Here is a 19,523-nt window from a genome sequence, read left to right on the forward strand (position 1 = left end):
ATATATAGAAAGGAAGGGATTCACATGGCATTGCTTTCTATGTGGATTGGCTGATATATGTGAAATTGTTTGCAAAGCATTTCAACTCTGTTGGAAGAATTATGCCACAGGAAAAAACTGGCTTCTAGCATATCTGTATACTGTGCTAACCAGTGAAAGATTTTGAAGAGAGCACATACAGGTAGTCAGACTTACCACAAAAGACCAATGAAGCATAGATCGAAGACACAAAATGAGACTCCAGAGCTCAAGTTTGAATTCTGCAATTAGGAATTCTGTTATACTCCTGTAAAATTTTATGTTATCTCTTAAAAAAAAAATAATTGAATGGGATCTAGAGGGTGAAATCTGTAGGCAAGAGTTCCTTCTCTCCAGGTAGCCAGTGAAAAAGTCAGCAGCTCAAGTGAGTGTGTGTTTTAAAAACAATGGCTTGCTTTGCTACCCATAGGAAGCACAAAATAGACGAATAACAGTTACAAGGATGGATGGACACAGTCTCCCATTGTCTCAAATTTGCATTTGCATGGTGCTAATCCCAAGGAAACCTTAGAGCCTTTGTGTTGTAAGTACTTGTAGCTCATACAGCAGGCAACATTGGGGAGAGGATTATTTGGTCACAAAAGAAACAGACTGGGAAATCAAATTGTTATCCAAGTGCTTGTCAAACAAAAATCAGATGGCTATTTCAGTTCAGAATCAGGTGTTCAGCAACCAAGGGTTACTTTGTTTAAGCAAGTGATGCCAACCAAGAAAAGTAAAAATATGTCAGCCTTTATTTAAAGACAGGTGGCTGATTCTCCTTGTGGAAGGAAGAGAGAAAAAGGAAAAAAAAAAAAAACTGGAAAACAAAAACCAAAAAACTTCCCCATCTGCTTGGCAACCTACTACCATTATGATTTTACATCATTAACTTTTCTAAGTAATGTTATCTATAAGGATAATTTGGAAGCAGTATTACACTGAGATCTTTTCAACTTTGAGTCATTTAAATACATCTTCCAAATAATATAATTTTGTAATATAATTAAATAACTTTAGATGAATATTATTTAGATGGTTTCTACTCTGCACAAAGGTCTCCGGGTAGTAAAGGCAATCCATTTGTGTAGTAGAGTCCTTAGGTTTTGTTAAACCAGGAGTGTGTGCTTTTTATGTAACGGGGACTGGTAGCCATTTTTCATGGAGTCCTGGCCTCCTTTCCTGGTATGTTTTAATAAGAAAGAAAAAAAATGCTACCATTCAAACTATGATACAATGTTTTCTTTTCATTAACATTTTAATTTAAATGCATTGAAAGTCTCTTTGGTAAATATTTAGATTTTTATCATGTATCACCTTAATGCATACATAAAAATGAAAGTTAAAATCGTTGGTTAATGTTTTCCCAGGACTTGACATTCAGAACCTCTCTATTCTTATTTACCTTCTGCTTTCAATGCCCAGGTTTTCCCCACAGTATGTTTCTCTTAGCCACCCAGAGCTTCCGTCATGCTGCACTTAAAACAATTTTTTTTTATTATTGACATATAGCTGACCTTCAATGCTGTGTCAGTTTCAGGTGTACAACATAGTCATTTAACAATTCTGCATGTTACTCAGGGCTCACCTCGTTCTACGCGGGGCTCGAACCCACTAACCGTGAGACCATGACCTGAGCTGAAGTCGGAGGCTTAACCGACTGAGCCACCCAGGCGCCCCGTAATTCTATTCTTAATTTTTTGAGGAACCTCCATACTGTTTTCCACAGTGGTTGTACCAATTTACATTCCCACCAACAGTGCACAAGGGTTCCCTTTTCTCTACCCCCTGGCCAACACACTTATTCTTTCCTGTCTGTTTAATACCAGCCATCCTGACAGGTCTAAAGTGATAGATCTCATTGTGGTTTGATTTTATTTCCCTGATGATTACTGATGTTGGACGTCTTTTCACGCGTCTGTTGGACATCTATATGTACTTTTTGGGGAAAATGTCTATTTAGGTCCTCTGCTCATTTTTTCAATTGGATTATTTGTGGGGTTTTTTGTATTAAGTTCTTTACATATTTTGGATATTAATCCCTTATCAGATGTACCATTCACTACTATCTTCTCCATTCAATAGGTTCCCTTTTGGTTTTGTTGTCGATTTCCTTTGCTGTGCAAAAGCTTTTTATTCTGATGTGGTCCCAATAGTTTATTTTCGCTTTTGTTTCCCTTAACCAAGCAGACATATCCATGAATATGTTGCTAAGGCCAATGTCAAAGAGATTACTACCTGTTTTCTTTTAGGAGTTGTATGGTTTCAGGTCTCACACTTATTTTTTTTTAAGTAAGCTCTGTGTCCAATGTGGGACTTGAATTCACAACCCCAAGATCGAGAGATGCGTGCTTCATGGACTGAGCCAGCCAGGTGCCCCTCAGATCTCACTTTTAGCTCTTTAATCCATTTTGAGTTTATGCGTATGGTGAAAGAAAGTGGTCTACTTCATTCTTTTGCATGTAACTGTCCAGTTTTCCAACACTGTTTTCAAAGAGACTGTCATCTTTCCTTTATATACTCTTACCTCCTTTGTCAAAGATTAATTAACTTTACGACTGTGGGTTTGTTTCTAGGCCCTCTATCCTGTTTCCATTGATTTGTGTGTCTATTTTTTTTTTTATTGCCAGTTTTGATTAGTACAGTTTTGTAGTAGATTTTGAAATCTGGGATTGCGATACCCCCAGCTTTGTTCTTCTTTCTCAAGATTGCTTTTCATGCTGCACTTTTTATAAAAGTACTTTGTGGTCATCCAAGTTGCTGTCCCTCCATTCTGCATGGCTTGATGCTGGTGTTTTTTTTTTTTTTTTTTTTTTTAACTTATCCAAGATTTTCATATAATAACCAGTTTGTTTTTCTTCTTCAAATGGTCCTCAAAAGGCCTGTGGCCTGGCATGCTGAGAGGTATAGATGGCCAGGCACATCCTAGGACTAGTAACTAAGTTGGCACAGGCTCAGGCTGTGGTAACTTTATAGACCCTTCCACCTGCTCAGCACCAACTATAAGACAATTCCAGATAGATAGATAGATAGATAGAGATGTGAATGTGAAAGAACATGGGAGCAGGGGCATCTTAGAATCTGTAAAATATAGTATATTGCTTCCTGTCTGTACTTTGCAATTTTTGATTTTGCAAATGGCCAAACCACCGTAGGGAACAAAAATGAACAAAAATCCTAAGGTGGCAGGGCCTGACCTGGCCAGCCCCATACTGCACAGGCTAGACCAGGCTTGGGAAGTCTCTGTGTTGCTGGGTCACTATGAATAGCGAAGGCAGGGGTGGGGGGGTCACGGCAGCTGCTGCTTCTTCCTATAGTGCCTTCATTGCCCACAAGGAGGGGGCCAGAACCAAACAGAATCTCCTGGAACTGAGATAGGGGAAGGGAAAAGAAAGAGCTACAGCTGCTGAACCATGATCGACATATGGGGGAGAATGCTGGAGACAAATGTGCATGGCACAGCGTGACATTTGAGTCACATCTGACATAGAAACTTAAGGATCCAATCTTGCTCAAAATGATTTTTTTTTTTTTTTGATGAATGTATCTACTAGTCAAAGAGACATGCAGAGAGGGAGAACAAAGTAGGACAAAGCTATAGAAAACTTTTGGGAAAAATCTCTCTTGTTGGGATTGAGATACCCTTCACTGATTGGTTGATCGATTCGTTCATTCATTCACTCATTCATTCAACAAATACCTACTGAATACTTATTATGTGCCGAATCCTCTTCTAGGCACTGCACTGAGAATAAATCAGAAAAGAAAAAAACACAAGTACCTTGCTTTTATTACATCTATACTCAAGTAAAGAGAAGAGAAAAAGAAAACAGTAAATATGCAATATGTCAGCTGTTGACAAGGGGTAAAAAATAGGGGGACTGACATTACGTTGGTGGTGACGGGGATGGTGGTGGTGGTGATGCTGCTTGTGTGTGTGGTCAAGGGAAGTTACTCAGATAAGAATCCTTGAATGGCTTAAGAGCACGAGCCAAGTGCTTTTAGGAAGAGGAAACAAGTGCAAAGCCCCTGGGGCAGGCACACACCCATTGGACTCTATAGAACCAAGGAGGCTGGTGGAGCTGAAGCAGAGAGCTGAGCGACTTGGTAGGAGATGAATTGAAAAGGAAGTTGAGTGCCCCATTCTGTAAGGCGGGATTTTATTCTGAGCGAAGTGGGGAGCCACTGGAGACCTTAGAGCAGAGAAATAACGAGATCTGACTCGGGTCTTCAACGGATCGCTCTAACGGCTGCGTGGAAAATAAACTAGAACAGAGCAGGAATGGAATCCGGGAGGCCAGAGAGAACACCGTGACAAATGCCCAGACTACAGAAGGGAGTGTTTGGGGCCAGATTAGAAGTGACAGAGGTGATTAGAACCAGTAAGATTGTGAATACCTTTTGAAGGTAGAACCCACAGCTTTGACCAAAGAATTAAATATGGGCAGCGAGAGAAAGAGATGAATCCAGAATGACTCTATGGTTGTGTTGTTGGAACTACTGCCAGTACAGCAGAGTTGGAGGAAAATAAGAGCTTGGATTTGAACATGTTGGGTTTAACACATCTGAGTGGATCTGGAAAGCAGACAGTTGAAGAGAGTTGAAGCACCAGGTCTGGATCGGAGGGAGAAAGGTGGAGTCATCAGCAGATCGATGGTAGGAAAATGGATGAAGTCCCCAAGGATTGAGTATAGAGAGGGGAGACATCTGAGGACAAGTCCTGGAGCACATTCATAGAGATCAGGGAAATGAGAAGAAACCCCCGAAGGAAACTGAGAAAGTTGAGGAACCCAGCCAGATTGCAGGGGCTAAGAAAGTATCTCAAGGATCTCGAGAGTAACCACGGTGAATGCGGCGGAGGGATCTGGTAAGGTGAGGGCTGGGAAACGACCACTAGGTTTCGCGAAAGGGGGCTAAAAATGGGATTCGAGAGTGGGTTTCAGAACCTGGGAGAAGAAACGGGGGTTTTGAGTAAAGACAACTTTTGAGGATTTTTGCTACAAAGGGAAGAGAGAAAAGGAGGTGACAGGTGGGTTAGAAGTTGGAAGGAGATTTCTGAAGATCGGGTGATATTTGAATGAGGGTGGGGAGGATTCAGTAGGAAGGGTGCAGGAGAGATGCCAGACAGCTGGACAGAGAGAGAACAGTTACTAAAACAAGGTCCTTCCTTGCTTGGATGGCAGTGAATCCGAATGCACGAGTGGAGGGGCTGGTCCTCACTCAGAAGGCATTGGGGGTAGGGGTCCATGCAGTTAGATTTAGATCCTTAATCCATTTTGAGTTTATGCGTATGGTGAAAGAAAGTGGTCTAGCTTCATTTTTTGCACGTAACTGTCCAGTTTTTCCAACACTGTTTTTTTTTTTTAATTTTTTTTAACGTTTATTTATTTTTGAGACAGAGAGAGACAGAGCATGAATGGGGGAGGGTCAGAGAGAGAGAGACACAGAATCTGAAACAGGCTCCGGGCTCTGAGCTGTCAGCACAGGGGCCCGATGCGGGGCTCGAACTCACGGACCGCGAGATCGTGACCTGAGCCGAAGTCGGCGCTCAACCGACTGAGCCACCCAGGCGCCCCCCAACACTGTTTTTGAAGAGACTGTCATCTTTCCATTATACATTCTTGCCTCCTTTGTCAAAGATTAATTAACCGTACAATTGTGGGTTTGTTTCTGGGCCCTCTATCCTGTTTCCATTGATTTGTGTGTCTATTTTTTTTTTTTTTTTTTTTTTTTTTTGGTAGTAGATTTTGAAATCTGGGATTGCGATACCCCCAGCTTTGTTTTTCTTTCTCAAGATTGCTTTGCGTGCTGCACTTTTCATAAAGGTACTCTTCTTCCTTTCCTGCTTTGATTTTCTCAGCGAAGTCCTCAGAGGGGTCATCAGCTGTATCTGAGAGAGGTGTTCAGTCCTTAATCCTGGCTGTACATGAGAATCACCTGGAGAATCTTAAGAGAACACTCCTAACCGGGCCCTACGCCAATTTAATCGGATTTCTCTGGAGGTGTACCTGGGCCCTGGAATGTGTTAAAGGCTTCCGGGTGATTCAAAAGTGTGGCCAGAGTTGAGAATCCCCGGGTTAGGGGTCTGAGGAAGGAAGATGTGAGGTAGTCAAAATATTTCACCAGTAGAGTGGAGACTCAGTCAATTAGATCAACATACTTGGATTTGTGGTTGAGAATTTAATGCGAAACCTGCCAGGATGGTTGCATTTTTTCCCCAAAGTTTTATTTATTTGAGAGAGAGAGAAAGAGAAAGAGCGCACAAGCAGGGGAGGGGCAGAGAGAGAGAGAGAGAGGATCCCAAGTAGGCTCTGAGCAAGGGGCCGGACATAGGGCTCAAACCCATGAACCATGAGATCATGACCTGAGCCAAAACCAAGAGTCAGATGCTTAACTGACTGAGCCCCCCAGGCGTCCCAGGATGGTTTCATTTTTCTCCAACTATGTTCAGCTGCCAGGGGCAGACATGGGGTGGACAGAGGGTTGGGTTTTACCGAGGTAGGTTTTTCTCAGGTATGTATGATGGCAGTGAGAGTACTGGACAGTGATTATAATCATGGACCTGGGCTCGGTGTCAGCTAAGGAGGCATGTGAGAATTTGGGGGAAGAATTAAGGGACGTTGAAAAGGATGTAGGTAAATGGCTTCTTCTGAGTGGTTTCGCTAATGAATATTTCCACGAAATATTTAGTGCAGCCAGACCCCTGCAAGCAGCACAAACAACTCTGATTAGTGCTTCAACCTACATTTTCTTCCCAGGGTTGCAATCAGTTGCTCTCAACAAGTGGACATTGTGAGATATTTAGAGCAAAGAGAAACATACATATTGGAAGCGGGCTTTTCCCATTCTTAGAAACCAGAATTTTGTACCTTCGTGTCCTTTCTTCTGTCCCCCTTGGTGACCTTTTCCCTCTCGAAGCACACCCAAGCCCCACTCCCCTGTTCTCCAATAAAAGAAAGGGATCCAAGTAACAGCCTTGAAGTTCAATCACCTTTAAAGGAGAAACAGCCCTGGGCAGTTGGTGTTTTACACAAAAGAATGGATTGCTTAGTCACAGAAACTCAGGTATTCTAAGAAACAGGGAGCGGATGTTCCCTGCTAGAAAGGGGACCTTCTCGGCATCTCTGAAGTCACATTCCTGTAGCTGGCACTGGCGGAACTGAAAGTATAAAGTAGACGTTCAGGGTCAAACTCTACGTAGATTGTTGAACTGATGCATTGTTGTAGGCTTAGTGTGAAAGCCCCATCTGTCCCTCAGTTTTCTTACAGTGACAGTGATGCTTCTTATAAGATTGTCTGTGAAAGGCTGGGCGCCCTACAGAACCATGCAGCACAGCAGAGCTTTCCCCTAAGGAGAGCGTAATGTGCACTTTAATCGTAGGAGAAAAAATAGAGAATCATGGGAAGAAACACTCATGTCGGGGCTTTCATTAATCTTAGTGCAACCTCTCACCAATTCTGTATCTTTATTTGCAGTAATTTTTAAATAAACATTACTGTTGAAATACCCTTAGTTACAACGAGCAACTCAGTTATCAGAAAAACAGTCTCAAACGTTTGTTCTAATTACTAAACCAGAGGAGGTGACAGGGGTGCCTGGGTGGCTCCGTGGGTTGAGTGACAGACTCTTGATTTCTGCTCTGGTCATGATCTCACGTTCGTGAGATCAAGTCCCACATCGCGCTCTGCGTTGACAATGCAGAGCCTGCCTGGAATTCTTTCTCCCCCTCTCTCTGCCCCTCTCCCACTCATGCTACACACACACACACACACACACACACACTCTCTCTCTCTCTCTCTCTCTCTCTCTCTCAAAGATAAATAAAAAAAAGAAGAAGAGCTGACAAAGTGTAGAAAATTTTTCAACAAGGTTTAAACAAAAAGGATTTTCCACTTTATTCTAATCAGGTCAACATAGATACCACTTTCCCATAACATTGCAAGTAATTGGTATTTTTCAAAGATATCATTCAGTTCTTTATAGAAGGCTAAAAGTTGGAGGCCCATAACAATGACAGTCAACTTTTATGTGTGCCTTCCGTATGCCAGAAGCTGTGCTAAATGGTTTACCGGGAACATCTAAAAACCAGCCCTATGAGGTCAATGTTCTCCCTGTTCTAACTCCACGCATGGCAAAGCGAATGCTTCAAGCCGTGAGCTCGGTTTTCCAAGTTCATACAGCTAGCATATGATGGGATTAGTATTCAAACGCAGGCAGTCTAATTCCAGGTCGGATCCCTCCTGGCCGCTACCATAGTTTTTTGACTGTCACCTGCTCCCCCGCTCCACTCCCGTTTCGGGACAATCAGTAATACCTAAAGCACAGTGGCTGTGCGTGAGGGGTGGCCACTGGCTTTAATTATTTCTATCTTCATACATTCTGCGTCAGCTCTTTCTTCTGCCCAGGAAAGTATCCATCCTTCAAAGCATCAGTATTAATTGTTGTTCAGGGATGAATTAAGCTTCTGGGGTCATGCACGGTTTACTATGGCATCCATATTTCTTTCATGAAACCTAAGCAGCATTCACTTGGAGACAAGAAGAAATGATGGTGAGGGCGGGGAGCGGCGATGTTAAGAGGGACTCCCAGAAATTGGTTCCTGGACCAATAATGATCACTAGCCCTTATGTTACTCTTGGAGTCACTTTACTCGTGCTGAAATGTGTGAATTTGCCCTAGCGTGACTCGGCCCCTCCTAACAATCAAAAGCTCCCAGGATGGGTCAAGATGTTTTGTTGTAATTCTGCAGGTTGAATGTATTTATCAGCCCTTCCCCGAGAATGCTATTATAGGGCGGGAGTTGGGTGATGACTAGTGGGCAGAAACCTATCAGGTGGGAGGAGCCAATGACGTTTGTATGAAGGAGAAACCAGCTCTCCTTGGTGATGGGGCATTTATTCTGCTCTCAGACTCCAGCCCGGCCAGGACCGCTTTGTAAGAGAAAGGCTTCAGTTGGGAGGGGTTGACAACTACTGAGAAAACCAGTCAATTAATATTGAAAAAACACTAACCAATTAGGTGCATTTTTTTTGGTTTCGATTTTGGTCTTCAAAGCATGAAGGTCCTTGGGGAAAGGGAGCGGAGGAAAAAGCTGGGCCAGACTCCCCGCCGGCCAAGCCTCGCAGTTGGGCACAGCCCTGCCTGCTGAGGGACCCTTCCTGGAGGCCCCGCCCCCGGAAGGCCCCGCCCCCGGAAGGCCCCGCCCCCGGAAGGATGCCATGGCCGATATAATGCTCTGCTGTCACTGTCTGGTAATTCTTCAGTTTTATTTTTGAACTTGTGTTTTGGGAGTGGGGAGGATGGGACAACGGAGCACGCGCATGAGCCGAGGAGACCGCCCGGTATGCGTGTCCACCGTCCCTTGCCTCCTCATGTTCAAATACTGGTCTCCCGCCTGGCGAGTGCCGCTGGACAGTGACACCCAGTGCCTGGGGTTCAGCAAGAGAAGCTAAGCGTTACATCGATGACTGAGTCAACAGGAGCACCCTTTCCCTACGAAGCAGAGCTTGCGCTGAGCACAGACAGAAGGCAATGGCCTCTGGTCAACAACCCAGAACCGGGTCATACCCTTTCTCACTCACGTTACCTCCCTGTGTTAGCCAAGCACTTAGGCTGCAAGCGGTGACTTAGAAGCGAAAGAAGGGAAAGAAGGGGCGACCCCCCTGCCCCCCGTCCTTTCGGGTTCCTTACCCATCAGTAAGCTGAGGGCGGGAGGGTTGGTGGAACACGGCCTGTCTCACCAGGTGGAGTAAAGACAGCTGAGCTGGCCGAGCACAGGATTTCCACCGTCCTGGTGAGAACAGGGTGCATGTGCCCGGACCAGCTGCCGCGTCCACGTGCGGATTATTTAAAACTGACACTGCACCGTACAAAGATGGGTGGTAAAATTCATGCTCCTAACTAGGTTTGTAAATGTTTATTTACTTGGAATGACGTTAAATGCAAAGCGAAAACACCGGCCATGGCACGTGGAAAGACAGACCTTGGAGGAAATGAGCTTTCTATTTTAGTATCTTTAACAACTCTTCATCTGTGCTTTTGAACAAAAGGCCGTATATCTTCATTTTGTGCTGGGCCTGCAAATTATGTAGCCAGCCCTGGGAACAGCTGTGCAGCGTCTCGATGACCTAGTGGCGTGAATGCCGGGAGCCTCCTTCCCAGACCCTGTAGCATCACACAAGCCTCTCAAGCCGAAAGAGAGCTTTAGGGTATAGTGGGGGGAGGGGGGGGAGGTCCTCAAATTTCTGAATCATAGGTGCCCTGCTCGGGCTGCCATAACAAAATACCAAAAGCTGGGGGGGGGGCGGGGGCGTGGGCAACATACACTTTATTTTCTCACAGTTCTGGAGGCTGGTAGTCCAGGGTCAAGGTGTCAGGAGGGTTCAATTCTCCAAGGCCTCTCTCCTTGGCTTGCAGATAACCGTCTCCTCTGCTGTGTCGTCAGACGACACATTGCCCTTCAGTGTGTATTGTCTGTGTCCTAGTGTCCTAGTGTCCTCTTCTTATAAGCACACCAGTCATGTTGAATTAGAGCCTACCCCCAATGAGCTCATTTTACCTTAATCATTGAATGATTGATTAATTGATTGTGGGCTTTAGGCCCAGGCAGAGCCCGATGCAGGGCTTGAACTCACAACCCTGACATCAAGACTGAGCTGAGTGCAAGAGTCAGGTGCTTAACCCACTGAGCCACCCAGGTGCCCCCTTTAATCACCCCTTCAAGGATCTAGGGTCTGAATACAGTTACATTCTGAAGTGCTGGGTGTTAGGACCTCAACATCGGAATCAGGGGGGGCTGGGGCGGGGGGGGGGGGGTTACATTCAACTGAGCCCAAAACAATAGGCAAAACTGGAACTGAAACAGAAATTTAGACACATTTTAAAATGCTAAACGTGTATTTTTGTGCACCTTAGTTGCTAGACTAGGATGTATTTGCAACCTTGTAGCAAAACACCCATTGGAATGATCAAACAGAGCTTCTGGGTAACTTCACACACCCACAATTAAAACAAACCCCAAAGCTTTCTAATTGGGGATTTGGCTGTTTTAGGCTCAGTGGCCACCTAAGCCTGCCTAGGACTTTCCTTTTGTTTTAGCAGAAAAGTAACAGGAAGAGGAATTGAACATTTAGACATCTTGCCGGTGTTTGTAGTTAATCATACTCTGCCTCCTGGTCCAAACCTGATTGAGCTCTTGGCGCCATAGAGGAGAGATGATGTTCATTACATGTCAGTGGCCACAATGTGCCTTTTTTATTATTGTTGGTATTTGTGTTATTTTTAGATGTAAGAGACCGGCCTTATCTTTGGGCTGCTGTAACAAAAGCATCATAGACTGGGTGGTTTAAACAACAGACATTTATTTCTCACACTCCTGGGGCTCGGAAGTCTAAGCTCAAGGCACTGGCAAACTCCATGTCTATTCAAGGGCCACCTCCCGGGTCACAGATGACCATCTTCTCCCTGTAACCTCCCGTGGTGGAGGGGGCAAGGGATCTCTGCGGGGGTCTCTTTTAGGAAGTTGCTAATCTTGTCCATGGGGGCTCCACCTCATGACCTAAACATCTCCCAAAGACCCCACCTCCCGATACTGTCACCTTGTGCATTAGGTTTTCAATATATGAATTCTGGAGGGACACAAACATTCCGTCTACAGCAGGCTTCACTGAGTGTCTTGTATGTCCCAGGCACTAATTTTTTGGCAAAAGTAACCACTTCCTACACGTCCTTTGAAGTGAGAGTGAGAGTATTTCTCCACTTTGTCTTCCTTTAGAACTTTTCTCCAGGGAAGACCCTAAAAAGTTCAGAAAAGATCCAGAAGAAACCCACTGGCCGCTGGCTAACTCATTCTTCGCAGGAGAGCAGAATTCAGTCTGCAGCAGGTTAATCTTGGAAATCTAGGCAAAGAGACCTTGCTTTAAAGTCTTCTCAGGGCGCCTGGGTGCCTCAGTCAATTAAGCATCCCACTTCTGCTCAGGTCATGATCTCACGGTTCTCGAGTTCGGGCCCCGCGCTGGGCTACGGGCTGACAGCTCAGAGCCTGGAGCCTGCTTCAAATTCTGTGTCCCCCTGCCCTCTCTGCCCCTCCTTCTCTCTCTCTCTCTCAAAAATAAATAAACACTATGGGGCACCTGGGAGGCTCAGTTGGTTGCACATTGAACTTCAGCTCAGGTCATGATCTCATGGTTTGTGAGTTCGAGCCCCGCGCTGGGCTACGTGCTGAACAGCTCAGAGCCTGGAGGCTGCTTCAGATTCTGTATCTCCCTCTCTCTCTCTGCCCCTCCCCGACTCGCGCTGTCTCTCTCTCTCTCTCAAAAATAAATAAACATTAAACAAATTTTTTAATAAATAAATAAGCATTAAAAAAAGTCTTCTCGATTACGAGTTTTGTTAGTACGAGTAATAACTACAATATCAACTTTCTTTTTTTATTTATTTATTTTTTAATTTACATCCAAGTTAGGTAGCATGTAGGGCAACAATGATTTCAGGAGTAGATTCCTTAATGCCTCTTACCCGTGTAGCCCATCCCCCCTCCCACAACCCCTCCAGCAACCCTGTGTTTGTTCTCCATATTGAAGAGTCACTTATGTTTTGTCCCTTATATCAATTTTCTTTTTTATCAGTGGCCCACTAGGTGCCTGGTACTGCTGAGCACCGAGGGGAATGGTGGGTCTCACAGCCCTCTGAGAATCACACTATTTTCTCCTCCATATTATGGATGAGCATTAAGCCTTGGTGAGAAGTCACACAACACTCCCAAAAGCCACATTGCTACCGAGGGGCCAGCTGGGATCTCCGCCCACTTTGGTTCCAGAGCCTGTGATTGCAAACGTGGGCCGCACTAACTGTTCCGTAGGAAGGACCATGCGTGGGGGTGACAGCAAACCCAGGAGGCCACCCTTATCCCTTAAGTTAACCCCAGCGCAGCCCGCTGTGACTGCTTGAGGGAAGGGTGAGAGCTGGGTGCTGCCCAGGGCGTATTTCGGGGAGCAGACGTGTGGTCAAGGGGGTCTAATGATGCACAGAATGAACAGACCTAGGGAAAGATCTGAGTTCCTGGAGCCGTGATCTCCAAACATTTATTATTGTGCACCTCTCGTCTGCCAAAAAATCGATCAATCAATAATAAAATAAAAAATGTTTTGAGGGCATAACACCAACGTAAGTATATTTATTTATAAATTATAGCCTGTACTATATTAAATTATGTGCATTACAAGTGATATGCAAAAGGTGAACATTTAAATTTTTTATGTCTTATTTTATATTAGAGAGAAAGAGAGAGACAGAGCATGAGCAGGGGAGGGGCAAAGAGAGACAGGGAGACACAGAATCCGAAACGGGCTCCAGGCTCCAAGCTGTCAGCACAGAGCCGACGTGGGGCTCGAACCCACGAACTGCGAGATCATGACCTGAACAGAGGTCGGACACTCAACTGACTGAGCCACCCAGGCGCCCCTTGAGAACTTCCTTATACAGAGCCCGACGCGGGGCTCGAACCCGTGAGCAGTGAGATCATGACCTGAGCTGAAGTCAGACACTCAACCGACTGAGCACCCTGGCACCCCACAAAAGGAAACATTTAAATGGATGACAAGAAATACAAATCAACCATCTAGTATTTTCTTCCTGTCCTTTATCGAACTATATCTCTCCCACTCACTTTGGAAGAGATTTTTTAAAAGACACAGGACACTTCAGTTTGTACCACTAATTCCTAGGATTAATCTCTAAAGAGATGGAAAATGGAGATGGTTTCTTAAGAAATACACCACGGCTCTGAAAGAAGACAGGGACCATCAGTTCCTGCTCTGCTGGCCCGTGATACATCCATCCGAGTCTTAAGAAACTACAGATCTAGAATTGGACCTCTCATCCCAGACCCACCAACCCAAAACTTGAAAAAATACACTTCACTTAAAATTAGTATCATCACAAAATTCTTCTAGCCACTCGTGCTCCAAAAATCAAAGTAAACATTTGCAGCCTCTTCCCGGGTTAACAATACGGAGAAACCAAACTTTAGGGAAAAAAAAAACAAAAAACGAACTTTACAGGAAGGAGGAAGCAGGATCATAGCATATGGCAACAAGATTAGTTTTAGAGAGCTGTTTAGGGAGCCCTACTGGAAGGCTTAAGGTAGAGGGAAAAAAACAAAGGGACGTGGCGACCAAAAACTGTCTGAGTTTTCTAATTTGCCCTGGGAACTTCTGGGTGGAGAGGAGAACATTGTGTGGGGTCAGAGCAAGAGGGAATGAGAAGCCCGTACACGTGTGTGAACAGCTCTTCTCCCCATCTCCTATGGGAGAGGAAAAGAGAATGAATTTATTCCAGTAAGGACGGCCACGAGTTGGTGAGGTAAGTTAGGTAGATGGATGGATACCCGAAAAAGCCAGGGAAGGAGGCTTTCCTGCTGTCTTGTCAGCATCTATGGGCAAGGCTCTCTTAACAGACTGCCAAATGAATTGATGTACAAATCAGATTACCGGCAGCCATGTATAGCTGCTCGGGTTGTGCATGGCACAATGCGCCTCAACTAAAGGCATTAGCTTAACACTACAGACATCTTTATATCTTTGTTATTTTAAATATTTAAAAAAATATATTTTTTTATTCATTGACTCCAAAGAGGCAGTTGATTGCTTATCATGACAATTTTTTGATCGCGTAAAACTGCCTCCTTGGTTGTGAAAATCAGTACGTTGCAACAATTTTCTGAGAGATGGAAATGAAGTGCCTCCTTCCAGGGAGGCCTGAGTGGCTCAGTCAGTTAAGGGTTGGAGTTCAGCGCCGGTCATGATCTCATGGTTGGTGAGCTTGGGTCCCGCATCAGGCTGTATGTTAGCAAGTAGTACAGAGCCTGCTTGGGATTCTCCCTCGCTCTCCTCTCTCTCTGTCTCTCCCCCACTCATGCTCTCTCTCTCTCTCTCTCAAAATTAATAGATACTAAAAAAATAAAAATAAAAATGGCCTCATGTCTCAGTAGCACCCTATAGTGAAATTTATACAAATAAATGCCGAGAGTGTAAGCGAGCGCTCCTTAATTTTTCCAGCCCGTAGTGTCACCTACCTTCTCTGAAAATATATCAGGAGCCAAGCATATCCACAGCAGGAGCTGCTTAAGTTTCATTAGCTCCAAGTGTCCGCCTCCCTTGGTAAGTAGCATGGCAGGAAATGTCCTTAATTCATTGCAAACTTCCGTCTGCATTTTCTCTATTAGATTCGTCTGTCGATGTCTGCTATTTGCTGGGTTGCATTGCAAATGTAACATTGCATGCAAACTCTACATGCTGTTGGCTACAGGGCAAGCATATTAATTGTTAGGTGATCAGGAAAAATGTTTTAAGCATTTCGTATCCCTTCATTAGTTTGTCGCTTACATGCAGGCATTTTTACTGGGTTTTAGTTATGTCTTTCGTAAGTTGTTTGGGATTTTCTGTTGACGTGCAATGTATGATAAATTTCCCCATCGAAAATAACGGGGCAAAAGACTATTTTTGTTGTGGTTCAGAGCATCCGAGCTTCAAGAATGGATTAACTATGTTCAGTGGGAGATGTCTCTGTATTGTTCTGCTTTGTGAAATAAAAACATGTTGGATGAAGGAAAGACCTTTTTGCCCAAGCTGCTTCTAGACAGAGAGCTGCTTTTCTGATTCATATACCAATTGTATCTTAAACTTAAAAATGAGACACCATTGACATTAGACACTAGCTAAATTTGATCTTTTGAAGTTGATTTGTTGATCATATCTTCTGAGATTTGTTTGCTGAAAACAGAATGGCATTTGGGGTTTCCAATTTGTATGTGCTTTTGTTATGGCACAATCATTTTTAGTAGCTAATATTCATTGATCGTTAATAAGCCACAAACTATTACACAGAAATAAGTTAGAAATTCCTGCAAAATGCTTCATTAATTGTATTATGGAAGTTACTTTCAATGACATGGGAATTTGGTTGGTATATAAATAAATATATATATATATATAATATATATATTTTATATAATAAAATATAAAATTACTTTAAATTATATTTAAATTAAATTAAATTTACTTAAAAATTTTATTACTTTGCACGTTTGTAAATTCTAAGTTAAAACACTTACAAAGTGTGCGAAACACAGATACTAAATTTAGTAAAAAAATTTATTTGGGCCAGGAATACAGCTGTGCTGCAAATGTGCACAGAAAACACAGTAGATTAAAACACATTTAAAACATATTGTGGGACATTTTATATTCCACAGAAGGCTACGCATTATTATTTTTTATTTTGAAACAATCAAAAACTCGGATAATGAGGAGCTTACTTCCTAAACCATTTGAGAGTTCCTTGATAACCCAAGTCTCTATCACGCTCGCACACCTTAGTGTGGATTTCCTACAGATGAGGACAGTCTCCCAGATGACCACATCACACGCTGATTTTGAAATCAGTAAATCTACATGGATAGATAACTATCATTTCATCCACAGACCCCCTTCACATTCTGGCAATTGTCCCAATAACCTATGATGGATACACGCATTCGTTGGTCTCAGTCTCCCTCAGTCTGGAACAATTTTTTAGTCATTTCTTGACTTTTGTAAACTTAACGCTTTTGAAGATTACAGGCCAGTTATGTTCTGGAGTGTGCCTCCATTTTGGCTTGTCTGATGTTTCCTCATAATTAGATCCAGGTTATAAGTGACTCTGTGTTCTTCTCACTGCATCGTAGGTGGCATAGGATTTGATTTTCCTGTCACTGATGATGTTAATTTTGATCCCCCGGTGAAGGTAGACTTTTCCAGTCTACCCTGTGAAGGTACACTTTTTCCTTTCAAAATTCAGAAGTGGTTTGTGGGATGGTATTTTAACACTACTTAATGGCACAGAAACAGACACATAGACCAATGGAATAGAATAGAAACCCCAGAACTAGACCCACAAACGTATGGCCAACTCATCTTTGACAAAGCAGGAAAGAACATCCAATGGAAAAAAGACAGTCTCTTTAACAAATGGTGCTGGGAGAACTGGACAGCAACATGCAGAAGATTGAAACTAGACCACTTTCTCACACCATTCACAGAAACCATCAAAACCCGAGAGGAGAAAGCAGGAAAAGACCTCTCTGACCTCAGCCGTAGCAATTTCTTACTTGACACATCCCCAAAGGCAAGGGAATTAAAAGCAAAAATGAACTACTGGGACCTTATGAAGATAAAAAGCTTCTGCACAGCAAAGGAAACAACCAACAAAACTAAAAGGCAACCAACGGAATGGGAAAAGATATTTGCAAATGACATATCGGACAAAGGGCTAGTATCCAAAATCTATAAAGAGCTCACCAAACTCCACACCCAAAAAACAAATAACCCAGTGAGGAAATGGGCAGAAAACATGAATAGACACTTCTCTAAAGAAGACATCCGGATGGCCAACAGGCACATGAAAAGATGCTCAACATCGCTCCTCATCAGGGAAATACAAATCAAAACCACCCTCAGATATCACCTCACGCCAGTCAGAGTCGCCAAAATGAAGAAATCAGGAGACTATAGATGCTGGAGAGGATGTGGAGAAACAGGAACCCTCTTGCACTGTTGGTGGGAATGCAAACTGGTGCAGCCACTCTGGAAAACAGTGTGGAGGTTCCTCAGAAAATTAAAAATAGATCTACCCTATGACCCAGCAATAGCACTGCTAGGAATTTACCCAAGGGATACAGGAGTGCTGATGCATAGGGGCACTTGTACCCCAATGTTTATAGCAGCACTCTCAACAATAGCCAAATTATGGAAAGAGCCTAAATGTCCATCAACTGATGAATGGATAAAGAAATTGTGGTTTATATACACAATGGAGTACTACGTGGCAATGAGAAAGAATGAAATACGGCCCTTTGTAGCAACGTGGATGGAACTGGAGAGTGTTATGCTAAGTGAAATAAGCCATGCAGAGAAAGAAAGATACCATATGTTTTCACTCTTATGTGGATCCTGAGAAACTTAATAGAAACCCATGGGGGAGGGGAAGGAAAAAATAAAAAAGGAGGTTAGAGTGGGAGAGAGCCAAAGCGTAAGAGACTCTTAAAAACTGAGAACAAACTGAGGGTTGATGGCGGGGGGTGGGAGGGAGGGGAGGGTGGGTGATGGGTATTGAGGAGGGCACCTTTTGGGATGAGCGCTGGATGTTGTATGGAAACCGATTTGACAATAAATTTCATATATTGAAAAAAATAAAAAAATAAAATAAAATAAAATATACTACTTAAATATACCATTCCTCATCCAACATTTTATTATTTATTTTTAATAGTTGTATTGACATTTGTTTTTCTATTTTTTAATGAATTAAAAATATTACCATCCTTATTTATTCTGATGATTGTGTTGTCCCCAACCTGACCAGTAGGGGGCCCTGTAAGCTGACTTCCGTGTCCTTAAGTATTTATCATTCTTTGGGCACTTCAACACAAGATGTTCCAAGTTTATCTCATACTTTTCCTGCCCAGCCCCAGAATCAGTTAACTTCTCCTGCTTCTTTTAAGTGGAAAATGGAGTTTAGAAGCCAAGATGTGCACCCTAGGTGTGCTCATTGCCATTGGGATGTCATTGTTTCCAAGCAAGTTAGTGAACAATGTTAAATATATGTATGTATGTGTATGTACACACACATGTGTTTGTGAGCATACTTACACACATTTCCATCTGTGTTTACTTCTATGTATCTATATATCGAGTTCATACAATTACTTTCAATCCCAATCCAACACATAGGTCTAATTCTAGCTCTTTCCCCTTCCATACTTGTAACCAAATGTAAGAAACCTGGCTCTCATTATCCTTAATATTCTTACACGATTTGATCAGTTACCCTGTATGTGCCCAAACTTGTATCTCGCCTGTCAGATGTCCACCTCACCTCACATTGGCTCAGATTCTCTGTGCTGCGCTGTCCCTACTCATGTGGACACCCCATCCTCCTGCTCAGACTTTGATGCCTCGCTAGCCTTCCCCTCTGTGGGGATTCCCACTTTACCCCAATGTAGGCTTCTCCAATCGCACCCCGAGTGGATACCCTCCTCACCTTGCTCCAGTCCAAGGCCCCATGCTGGGCTGAGGTGACAGAGGAACATTCTTTTTCACTCTACTCGGTCTCTGACATTTCATGTCAAGTTCCACACATTTTTTAAACTTGGTAAGAAATGATGCAGACAAAAAAAGTCTTTTGAACTATAGGCATTTTTTATACTATCCAAAAACTATGTAACTCTTTTCAACTTTAATGAAATGTTGGAGCGTATTGAAAACAAATTTACCAAACATAAATTTGAAACATTATTGGATACCAAGTGGGAAGGTTGAGTTGATGTCCTAGGTGCCATGCAAAGCAAATTACACAATTTTGCTCTAGAAATTCTTCACGTTTAATAAAGATGTAAATTCTAGATTTCAGCCAAAGGTATACTTTTTTAAAAAATCCACTTGTAGACAACATAAACAAATAGAAAAAC

The 19,523-nt window shown here is 43.2% G+C and overlaps 1 long non-coding RNA gene across 1 annotated transcript in view; it reads left to right on the forward strand.

Moving 5' to 3' along the window:
* The window catches only part of LOC144613230 (uncharacterized), a 43,293-nt gene that overhangs the window by 1,083 nt on the left and 22,687 nt on the right, over positions 1-19,523 (forward strand). The gene's annotated exons all lie outside the window — the stretch shown is intronic.

The sequence above is a fragment of the Panthera onca genome, chromosome D2 (genome assembly GCF_046562875.1).
Source record: "Panthera onca isolate mPanOnc1 chromosome D2, mPanOnc1 haplotype 2, whole genome shotgun sequence".
Taxonomy (NCBI): domain Eukaryota; kingdom Metazoa; phylum Chordata; class Mammalia; order Carnivora; family Felidae; genus Panthera; species Panthera onca.